Below are 8,900 nucleotides of genomic sequence, written 5' to 3'. Positions count from 1 at the left end.
GCTTGGGCTGGTGCACTGGGATGACCCAGAGGGATGGTACAGGGAGGGAGGTGGGAGTGGGGTTCAGGATGGGGAACACGTGTACACCTGTGGCGGATGCATGCTGATGTATGGCAAAACCAATGCAATATTGTAAAGTAAAAAAAAAAAAAAAAAAAAAGCAGCCATGGAGTTTGACTGATTTCCAAGGGCAAGATGGAAATTGAAAAATTTTAACTATACTTTCTGTTTACATGTAAAGCGCAGAATATTTTTTGACCAGGTTTTCTAATTTTAATATGTATTGTTTGCTGTCTATGCAAATTCATAGTGAACCACATCTATATCTAGTTAATATATGCTGAATTGCTACCATCTTTCAAGTACTGCTTCTGGTACTTTTACAACTATTTCCTTATTTTATATTGAGTATAGCCCTAGTGCTATGAACTAGGTTCTTTTTGTTGTTGTTTGACTTTGTCTTATTTGCTTCCATTATGCAGTTGAGGATACTGAAGCTCACAAAGGGAAAGTATACACTAAAAACAACAAAAATCAGAACCAGGCTTCAAATCCAAGGCTCTGAATCTCTAAACAGAATAAGGAAAAAAATATTTTCTCCCCCACCAACCTAAGCTCATGTTGATTCTGCCCTGGTTTGCTGACAACTGCATTCATAAGATGGATGAAATCCTGTTTAAGAATGACAATTACAAAAAACCTTTTATAGTGCTTTTCAAGAACTTTTTACAACAAATACCCAGCATCAGCAAAAAGGAACAATTCTAGAATGGGGGCAGAGAAAGAAAAGATAAAACCTTATAAGTAACTATTAATAGTGAAGTCAAATTGTTATAGTGATGATGTTTAAATCAGACACTTTTCAAATGTGCATTTCCTTTGTTGCATTGCTGCTGCCAGCACTATAGCACTGTATTTTTTCTCATCCTCTAATTCCTACTGTATTTAGGAAAGACCCCAGCAGAGTGCCTACTTGGAGCCCATTTGATGAATGGCAGTGCTGTGCAAGTGACATGGGGGAGCAGCATGTGGTACAGATACACCCAGGGATTGGCAGGAGACAATGGGCCTTTGTGGCAGCCACCAGGTCAGGTGGACACAACAGATCAGCTTCCTTAGACACAACAGATCAGCTGCCCTCACCATGCAGGTTTGTTGATACTGTGGAAGTCATCCCAGCCTGTCTCCAAAACAGCATGATATTGACAAGGTTTTTAGTTCCTGCTGCTGAATGGACTACACTCAGTGTCTCCTCAGCTTGCAGCAGTGGTAAAAGAACTCTTAGCCCAGCTTCCGTTATGTAGGGCTGTTGGCAGGTAGGGGTTTCCATGGTAGCTCAGCTGGTAAAGAATCTGCCTGCAATGCAGGAGACCTGGGTTCAATCCCTGAGTCAGGAAGATCCCCTGGAAGAGGAAATGACAACCCACTCCAGTATTCTTGCCTGGAGAATATGGACAGAGGAGCCTGGTGGGCTATAGTCCATGGGGTTGCAAAGAGTCAGACACGACTGAGCCAACAACACACTTTCTTTTCTAATATCTAACTGAAAGTCTCTGCTGAGTACATTTTACTAAGTAAAGATTAAAAATGTATAACCAGTTAAATAGTATGCTCAACATTTCTGTGGCAAAAAAAAAGAAAAATTCTGTATCTATATCCTGCTGATACCTACTCCCTTTGCTAAAGAATTATTCTTTCAAGATGGTTATTATTTTCTTCCTTGGTTAGAAATCCTCTCTCAACCATTAACTGCTTACTATGTGATTGCTGTCTAGAAGTTTGTGGTGAGAGTTATGTAAGTATCAATCTAAAAAAGACTGTTTTGATACCCCAGCGATTATTTATATACTTATTACTACTGAGCATCTTTTGAATACTTTCTGGATTAGAAGAAACCAGTACATCAGGGGTCCAGACTGCTCAAGCTAAAAACCTGAGTTTGTCTTCCTAATATCCTTCAATCTGAATCAGACAGATGACCAAGGTTTTGTCAACCAAACACACACGAAAGCTTGATTCAGGAGAGTGATATGAGGAAGAGTATGCTGGGCAGAATTTACTGAGGAGGATATATCGTTGTGATGAAGGGATATTTGTCTGTTTAGAGTTTCCACTGGAGTAGCCCAAAGTGTAATCTAGGTGTTAGAATCTTAATTTCATTTCTCCTCTTCTAAGTTTTTGGCCTTTGCAGATTCTTAGAGAGTTGCCTCCATCTGTTAATATATTTTTTGTAGGTATGGGGCATAATATAGTTGGGCTAGATGCTCTTGCAAGTATCAAAAACAAATACCAAACTTTTAAACAGCACCTTTAAGTTCTTGTTTTGATGTCTCATGTAAATCTTCATAGAGTGAAATATGGCAGATACGTCTCCTTAGCTGCCAAAATTAATTTAATCTATTTGCTTTCTCTTTGTGTAACTTGAGGATATATTAGTGTATCTATCTTATTGCCCCTTGGTGGCTCAGACAGTAGAGTCTGCCCTCAGTGTGGGAGAACCAGGTTCGATCCCTGGTTTGGGAAGATCCCCTGGAAAAGGGAAGGGCAACCCACTACAATATTCTTGCCAGGAAAATCCCATGAATGGAGGAGGAGCCTGGCAGGCTACATACCATGAGGTTGCAAAGAGTTGGACATGACTGAACGACTTTACTTTCATTTTCATCTTACTGCCCCCAAGATTATAATGCATGTTTTTTTGTGAAAGTATTTGTATTTCATGACTTTTTTTTTTTTTTTACTTTTTATTGAATACCTTTTATATGATGGGTAGATAATAAATGTTGAATAAATAGCTAAGTGCTCCTATCCAAAACTTGGGGATATAAAGCAAGTTTTATGTATTAAGCTTTTGGTAGCAAAGTAGTATTATGTTTGTCATGCACAGAAAATGTAACGTTAGGACATAATGGGTTAAAGGTAGTTTGAGGGACAGAGTAGAAAGGTTAGAGTAAAAAAAAAAAAAAAAGAGGAAGGATCATGGTAGGACAGAAGAAAAGTTTTGTGTTTTTTTTTCTATAATCTACAAATTTTTCTTTAGTTCTGGACAAAGGGAAAGAAGTGATTTTCATAAACAATTAAACAGACCCCACTCCAATACTCTTGCCTGGAAAATCTCATGGACAGAGGAGCCTGGAAGGCTGCAGTCCATGGGGTCGCTAAGAGTCGGACATGACTGAGCGACTTCACTTTCACTTTTCACTTTCATGCATTGGAGAAGGAAATGGCAACCCACTCCAGTGTTCTTGCCTGGAGACTCCCAGGGACGGGGGAGCCTGGTGGGCTGCCATCTATGGGGTCGCACAGAGCCGGACACGACTGAAGCGACTTAGCAGTAGCAGTATAAAGTTTATAATACAGTGTGGAAAATACAATACAAAGGATAAGTAGTAAGTTGAGCTACCAGCATGATAAAACATTATCAATGTCATATTTAGACTGGACTCCTACTATTTACAGGGGTAAGGGAAGGCTAATAAAGTTGGTCTTGAGGCAGTAGGCATAAATGACTCCAATCCATGCAGCGTCAAAGGCGGAGAAGAAGGATTTTATTTAAAAAACAAGAAAGAGGTGTGTTGTTTTCAGCAACCAAAAGTACAAAGTCTCGGACTTGTTTGCTACAGTGGTTTCACTTAGAAACTACTCCTTTCCATATTGAATTCTTGCAATCCAGTCAACTCCACTTCCTGTCATGTGTTACTAATTCAATTTTCAGAGCCTGCATGTTTCCATATACTTCTGCCTAACCTAAGAGAAAATTAATAAGAATTCTTCAAATATGAAAAAAGAATTGGGTCAGAAAGCTTTTCTGTTAAAACTTCATTTTTATCCCATAGCAGGTGAAATATCAGCAAGGTATTGTGAAGTGTAAATGTCAAAATATTGAAGGTATTCAGTTCAGTTCAGTTGCTCAGTCGTGTCTGACTCTTTGTCGTGTCTGACTCTTCGACCCCATGAATCACAGCACTCCAGGCTTCCCTGTCCATCACCAACTCCCAGAGTTTACTCAAACTCATGTCCATAGAGTCAGTGATGCCATCCAGCCATCTCATCCTCTGTCGTCCCCTTCTCCTCCTGCCCCCAATCCCTCCCAGCATCAGGGTCTTTTCCAATGAGTCAACTCTTCACATGAGGTGGCCAAAGTATTGGAGTTTCAGCTTTAGCATCAGTCCCTCCATTGAAGGTATAGGATCAAATAATTTTAGAGGTCAAAAGAACTTTGTAAGTCATTGTCACCAATTTTCTACCCCTTTAGAAATATTTCAAGCAGTATCTCTAGCAGATGGCTATCTAGCTTCTGCTTAAAGACACTATAGTGGTAGGGACTCTACGTTCTCCTAAAGTGTCCATTTATTTACATAAAATAAGTATTGACTGGGGCTTTCCTGACTGGTGGCTCAGGTAGTAAAGAGTCCACCTGTGGTGCAGGAGATGTCAGAGACACAGGTTGAATCCCTGGGTTGGGAAGATCTCCTGCAGAAGGGAATGGCAAGAAGAGAATTCCATGGACAGAAGAGCCTTGAGGGCTACAGTCCATGGGGTTGCAAAAAGTCAGACATGACTGAGCTACTAACATGAAGCTAGAAAGAGATACATTTGATATTATGTACTAGATGTTGTGGCGGCATATCTTTAGAATATTTGTCCCATTTTACAATGAGCTAAAATTCATCTCACTTTGATTCCCTTTAATGGACACATATTTAATATTAGTCAATATTTAAAGTGTCTATTTACCTTGAGATTCATGATATAACTTTTGTCTTTCTGTCTGACTTCATTCAGTATGACAATCTCTAGGTTGATTCATATTGCTGCAAATGGCATTATCTCATTCTTTGAATTAAATATCCATAACGGGATTTAAAGCCAACTTAGCTTTAATCCTTTTGAAAATCCTACCACTATCAAAAGTTTATAAAGAAGTTGTGTTCAATCCTAAATGCATAATTGGATCATTTGGGGAGATTTAATAGCTACTGAGACTTCCTCATCACTAGTTAATTCTGATTTAATTGTATTTTGGTTGGACCTGGGCATGGGTAGGTTTCCAGTCTTTCCAGGGGATTCTAATATGTAGCTGGGTTTCAGAGTGCATGCGTGCGTAGCCATTAAGTTGTATCCAACTCTTTGCATTGCCATGGACTGTAGCCCACTAGGCTCCTCTGTCCATGGGATTTCAAAGGCAAGAATACTGGGGTGGGTTGTCATTTCCTTCCCGACCCAGGGATCAAATCCATGTCACCAGGGAAGCCTCAGGTTTCAGAACAACTGTTTAAAGAAAATCTTGAAATCTCTCTCTCGCTCGTTCCTATTTTACAAAGATCAGAATGATTTTATTTAGCAACTGTTCCATTGTATTATAACCCTGAGACACAAATGTACTTTAAAAATTGGATTTTTTAAACTCACATTTTATAGTATATTATTTATTTTAAACAATTCAAATAGCACAGAAAATTTTAAGAAAAAACAGAGAAATTGCCTATATGTCCATTTCTGGAAATAATGCTCACTATTTTGATATACAAATGCAACCATGAGTACATATCATTTTGTAATTATTGGATGTATTTCTACAATATTGGCCAGAGAAGGCAATGGCACCCCACTCCAGTACTCTTGCCTGGAAAATCCTATGGACGGAGGAGCCTGGTAGGCTACAGTCCATGGGGTTGCTAGAGTCGGACACGACTGAGCGACTTCACTTTCACTTTTCACTTTCATGCATTGGAGAAGGAAATGGCAACCCACTCCAGTGTTCTTGTCTGGAGAATCCCAGGGACGGGGGAGCCTGGTAGGCTACCGTCTATGGGGTCACACAGAGTCGGACACGACTGAAGTGACTTAGCATAGCATAGCATAGCTACAATATTGGCAGGCTGCTTTAAAGCTTTCTGTTCCCTCAGGTAAGGTATTTGCTTTTTCCTCATGAACATAAGCAGAGGTACCAGTGTTTGGCAGACACACTGGCTTTCAGTGTGTAGACACTGGGAAAGAGAACCACCATTTTCTTGGTTGGGGGCTTTCCCAGTAGCTCAGCTGGTAGAGAATCCACCTACCAATATAGAAGACGCAAGAGAAATGGGTTCAATCTCTGGGTTGAGAGAATCCCCTGGAGGAAGAAATAGCAACCCACTCCAGTATTCTTGCCTGGAAATCCCATGGGCAGAGGAGCCTGGCAGGCTACAGTCCATAGTGTTGCAAATAGTCAGACATGACTGAGCACGCATGCATCTATGCACACATTTTTTTGGTACAGCTGAATAGGTTTGCTCATGGTGCCAGAAAGAGTAATTACGAATCTTTGATTATGATGGCTTTCTCAGTTTTTAGTCATAGATAAATCTAAGAGTCCTAGTCCACAGAGAGAATCAGAGAAAGATAAACTCAAAAGCCTAGAGAGAGTAACCCCCAGTTGAGATAATTTAATCAAGAAGAGAAAGTAAGGCATACCCACAAAGGGACATTTAAGGACCCTTTATTTATTTTTTATTTACTTTCTTTTTTTTTTAAGTTATAAAAAGAACAAACTTACACATAGTTCTACTTTATTATTTTTTAAGTATATAAATTAAGATTTTTAGTTGGAGTTTCAATATCAGACTTCCAAAAATTAATAGCATGAATATCCACAAAGTAGAAGGGTATAGTGGACCTGAAAAGCACTATGAACCAGTTCAACCTAATTAAAATTTACAGTTTTAAGAGAACTACTACTACTAAGTCACTTCAGTCATGTCTGACTCTATGCGACCAATAGACAGCAGCCCACCAGGCTCCCCCGTCCCTGGGATTCTCCAGGCAAGAACACTGGAGTGGGTTGCCATTTCCTTCTCCAATGCATTAAAGTGAAGAGTGAAAGTGAACAGTAGGATATAAATTCTATTCAAATTCCCGTAGACTATAAACTAACAGACACTGGAACATATCCAAGGATGCAAAAGAAGGTGCAACGATTTCATGGTATAAAGGTATTGAAATCATACAGTGTTTGTTCTCTTATCACTGTGGAATTACGTTAGAAATCAGTACCCAATGAGAGCTTGAAATCTCTTAATGAGTCTTATGTAATAATCAGATACAAGCCTTGCTTCCTTTCCCAAGTCCATTTTCTCATGCCTCTTTCCACATATGTGTCAGTAGCATGAAAATGATAAGAAAACAAACAAACAAATATAAAACGGGTCAAACAATTGCACTGATACTTCACAAAGAAGGTACATGAATGATTAATAAAACCTCAAAGAAGTTCAACATTATCAATCATCAGTTAAGTTCAGTTCATGAGGACATGCAATTAAAACCACTAACACCCATTAGAATGGTTAAATTTTAAAAAAGAAAAATGTGGTCCTTCCGCCGCGGCAGCCATTGTAGAACAACAGCCATGGCTCTGTGCTACCTCATGGCCATGGGCCTCAGCAAGGGTCCCAAGGTGACCAAGAACGTGGGCAAGCCGAGGCACAGGGGCCGCCGCAGGCGTCTCACCAAATACACCAAGGTCGTGCGGGACATGATCCGGGAGGTATGTGGCTTTGCCCCTTACGAGCGACGAGCCATGGAGCTGCTCAAGGTCTCCAAGGACAAGTGGGCCCTCAAGTTCATCAAGAGAAGGTGGGGACACACATCCGCTCAAAGAGGAAGAGAGAGGAGCTAAGCAACGTCTTTCTGCCATGAGGAAAGTGGCAGCCAAGAAGAACTGAGCCCTTCCCTTTTGTTCACAATAAATCTTGCCAAAAACTGAATAAATAAATAAATTAAAAAATTAAAATGTGACATTACCAAGTATGGGAGAGAATGTGGAGCAACTGGAATGCTCTTACACTGTTGATAGGATTGCAAAATGGCATGGGCGGTTTGAGAAATTTAAAGTAGTATATATAAGTCCCTTATCATATGATTTAGCAATCCCATTGTGTAAGAACAGATAAACAAAATGAAATGAAAACACACACATACAACTTATACATGAGTATTCAGAGTTTTATTTATCTTAGAGTCTGGAAACACCTGAAGTTGTCAATCAAATGGAGAATGGATAAACAAATAATCTTTTAACCATCCTATAAAACACCAGTCAGCAATAAAATGACCAACATCATAGCTGTAACTAAAACACATTTTGTTTAGTGAAAGAATTCATAAGCAAAAGATAGGTACTCTTAAATTCTATTTACATGAAATTCTATAAAAGGCAAAGCTAGTAATGACAGAAAACAGATTAGTGGCTGCCTGGAGATAAGAAGGGGTCACTTTAAATGGTCATAATGGAGCCTTTGGGGGTGATGGGTACTGTATTTTCATTGTAATGAAAGATATAGAATTTTATACAATTAGAAAATATATTAAATGGTACTCCTAAAAGAGTAATTTTGTATATAAATTATAGCCAATGCCATAAACATGTATAATATCATATATGAAATGAATCGCCAGTCCAGGTTCAATGCATGATACAGGACGCTTGGGGCTGGTGCACTGGGGTGACCCAGAGGGATGGTACGGGGAGGGAGGTGGGAGGGGGGTTCAGGATGGGGAACACGTGTATAACCATGGCAGATTCATGTTGATGTATGGCAAAACCAATACAATATTGTAAAGTAAAAAAAAAAAAATTATAGCCAATAACTATTTAGAAGTAAGTCCTAGAATTAGGCACTCTTATACACTGTAGATGGAACTGTCAATTGGTGCAATCTTTTTGGAAGAACATCTATGACAATTTAAGTATTTTCTTTTTTATGTACTTCCACATTTATATATTTACATAAATCATCACTTGTATATAAAGATGTAATGGAAAGATTGTTCATTGAAATAGTTTTTAACATCAAGCAATTCTCAACAGTATCCTGCTTAAATCAATGATAGCACATCTATACAATGGAAAAACACGC

At 39.1% G+C, this 8,900-nt stretch overlaps 1 pseudogene; it reads left to right on the top strand.

The window, feature by feature from the left end:
* The first annotated feature begins 7,390 nt into the window (after positions 1 to 7,390).
* Positions 7,391 to 7,706, top strand: LOC104990315 (annotated as a pseudogene).
* The last annotated feature ends 1,194 nt before the right edge of the window (positions 7,707 to 8,900 follow it).

This window comes from Bison bison, unplaced genomic scaffold (genome assembly GCF_000754665.1).
Source record: "Bison bison bison isolate TAMUID 2011002044 unplaced genomic scaffold, Bison_UMD1.0 scf7180017864177, whole genome shotgun sequence".
NCBI classification, from domain to species: domain Eukaryota; kingdom Metazoa; phylum Chordata; class Mammalia; order Artiodactyla; family Bovidae; genus Bison; species Bison bison.
The sequence above is the reverse complement of the archived record's forward strand: the minus strand, read 5'-3'. Positions and strand labels throughout refer to the sequence as shown.